This window comes from Callospermophilus lateralis, chromosome X, assembly GCF_048772815.1.
Source record: "Callospermophilus lateralis isolate mCalLat2 chromosome X, mCalLat2.hap1, whole genome shotgun sequence".
Lineage (NCBI taxonomy): Eukaryota > Metazoa > Chordata > Mammalia > Rodentia > Sciuridae > Callospermophilus > Callospermophilus lateralis.
The window spans coordinates 79,313,753-79,316,961 of record NC_135325.1 but is presented as its reverse complement, the minus strand read 5'-3'; the positions used below and the strand labels follow the sequence as shown (position 1 = coordinate 79,316,961).

Sequence of the window (3,209 nt, the reverse complement as noted above, 5' to 3'; positions counted from 1 at the left end):
GAAACTAAGTTAACATAAGTACATCTGTGAAATTATAATGCTAATTACTATTGACTTCTTTGTACATTAGCTATATTCATGTTATCCAAGTATAAATATCTTTTAAAGTTTTAACTTTACGAGAACAATTTCCCCAGCTTGTGTTTTCAAAACTAAAAATTGTAATGATAGCCACTTTAAGAATGATATAAAAATAGAAAATTTATTTGGGGATAAATTAAGAATCAAATGTACTTTTGAAAGGGCATAAGAAGAGCCTTATTTGAATAAAAGGTTAACAGTATGAAACATGAAAATATCTTGCCACTTTTTTTCACAAAAAGTAAGTTAAGAGCTCTCTCAAACTTTCTGCTTCATTTTTGTTTTAGATGTAATGTTATGTTAACTAATATTCAGAGAGAATTGGGCTGGGAGTGTAGCTCAGTGGTAGAGTGTTTGCCTAACATGCATGAGGTCCTGAGTTCAATCCCCAGCACCACTCCCCACCAAAAACAAAAAGAAAAAAAAGAAAAAAAGAAAGAAGAAAAAGTGTGTGCAGAGAGACTCAGAAAACAGTGTATTAAAACTTTGTAGAATGACATTTTTTAAAAAAGCAAAGAAGAGCTTCAAAAATAAAACACATTGACTGGGCGTTGTGGTGCACCTGTCTAATCCCAGTGGCTTGGGAGGCTGAAGGAGGAGAATTGCAAGTTCAAAGCCAGCCTCAACAAAAATGCTAAGCATCTCAGTGAGACCCTATCTTTAAATAAAATACAAAAACAGGCCTGGAGATGTGGCTCAGTAAGAAAGTTCCCCTGAGTTCAATCTCCAGTACCTCCTCCACACACACACACACACACACACACACACACACAAAACAAAAAAGTAAAAATAAAACACATTAACAAGATTTGTTAGAAGGCCAGTCAAACTGAAGTAAGACTCTCCCTCTCAACCTACTCCATTTTAGGATGGCTCTAAAGTGTTAAAAAGAAATCCTACACATAGAAGAAAACAATCAACCCAGATAGCTTGGGGAAAATAAGTAGAATTTATAGTTAAACTATTAGTTTAACTAATAGTATTAGTAGAAATAATAGTTAAACTGCAATCCCCCACAAAATGCCAATGATATTCTTCATGTAACAAAAACTTAATCCTAAAATTCATATGGAAGCACAAAAGATACAGAATAATCAAAGCAATCCATTGCAAAGTGAGTAAACCTGGAGTCATCACAATGCTCAAAGTCAAGTTAAACTACAAACCCATATTTACAAAACTGCATGATACTGAATAAAAATGAATTCATTGATCAATAGAACAGAAAAGAAGACACACAGATAAACACAAACAACTATAGTCATCATATTCTTTGAAATATTGCCAAAAACATACATTGAATTAAAGATAGCCTCTTTTTAAATAATGCTGGGCAAACTGAATACCTATATAAGAAATATTGAAGCTAGAAGCCTGTCACTCACCCTGCAGGAAAGTCAGCTCAAAGTGTATCAAAGACCTATGAATGAAATTGGAAAATTTGCAATTGTTAGTGGGGGGTGGGGAGGAGAAATCAGCATCTAAGCACAAGCAACAAATTCCTCAAGTTTTTTCTTACAGGTCAGGAAACAATAACAAAATGAAAAAATGGAATAGTATAAAACTTAAAAGTGTCTGCTCAGCAAAGGAAAATATTAAGGTAATAAAGAGAGAGTCTACAGAATGGGAGAAAATCTTTGCCATTTAGTATTCTAACAGATGATTATTCAAAATATGCTAAAGCTCAAAAGACTCAACACCAAAAAGTTAAATAACAATTTAATTACATAGGCAAAAAACTAAACATCAATTCTTGAAAGAAATATTGAAAGACAGTGATTATATTCATAAATGTTAAACATCTTTAGACATCATATAAATGAAAATCAAAACTATGCTGAGATTTCAACTCCAGTCAAAACTACTCTAAGATATAATCTCGCTCCAGTCAGAATGGCAGCTATTATGAGACAAAATAACAATAAGTGTTGGTGATGATGCGGGGAAAAAGGTACACTCATACATTGATGGCGGGACTGAAAATATGGTCAGCCAATATGCAAAGCAGTATGGAGATTCCTTGGAAATCTGGGAATGAAGCTATCATTTGACCCAGTTATTCTTCTCCAAAAGGATTTTAAAACAGCATACTACAGGGACACAGTCACATCAATGTTTATAGCAGCACAATTCACAATAGCTAAACTGTGGAGCCAACCTGCCCTTCAGTGGATGAATGGATAAAACAAATGTGGCATATATACACAATAGAATTTTACTCAGCATTTAAAAAAGAACAAAATCATGGCATTTGCAGGTACATGGATGGCCTTGGAGAAGATTATGCTAAGTGAAGTTAGCCAATCACCCCAAAAAACAAATGTCAAATGTTTTCTCTGGTATAAGAAGGTTGATTCATAGTGGGATAGGGAGGGAAAGCATGGGAAGAGTAGATTAATTCTAGATAGGGAAGAGGGGTGGGAGGGAAAGTGTGAGGCAGGTAATTAGCAAGGATGGTGGAATGTGATAGATATCATTGTACAAAGTACATGTATGAAGACTTGAATTGGGTGTCAACATAATTTCTATACAAACAGAGATATAAAAAATTATGATATATATATATATATATATATATATATATATATATATATATATATATATAATGCATTCCACTGCTGTCATGTAAAAGATTAAAAAAATAATGATATTATTAAAATTTGAAAAAAACTGGGGCTTTAATTTAACTTGACTACTTAAAGGCAAGTAAATTTTATGTTTAATTGAAGGCTAAAATCTTTCTTTATGAAAGAATTTTATCAGAAATGTATAGAAGAAAAGGTAGAAATAGAAAAGTCACCCCCTGGGAAAATTTTAATAGACCTGATGTTAGGTAGCTTCAGGATATTGTTGTTACTTTCTTGGATAACATAATAACATTGTGCTATGTAGGTGAGTGTTCTTATTTTTAGGAGATGAATGTTAAGCTATTTAAGGATGAAGGGCCATAATGATGCAACTTATATTGAAAAGGCTCACAAAATGAGATGGTTGACAGAGGATAGATGAAGTTAGTCAGGAGAAATATTAACAACTCTAGAAACAAGGCAGTGGGTATGTGGCTCCAATTTTATTGTTCCTGAAAATTTCTTTACTGTTTGAAATCTTTATAATAAATATTTGTAGAA

The 3,209-nt window shown here is 32.8% G+C and overlaps 1 non-coding gene across 1 annotated transcript; it reads left to right on the top strand.

Annotated features, from left to right (window-relative positions):
- Positions 1–409: 409 nt before the first annotated feature.
- Trnav-aac (transfer RNA valine (anticodon AAC)) lies at positions 410–485 on the top strand. Its single transcript has one exon. It is a non-coding gene; the product is annotated as a tRNA-Val (tRNA).
- Positions 486–3,209: the final 2,724 nt, after the last annotated feature.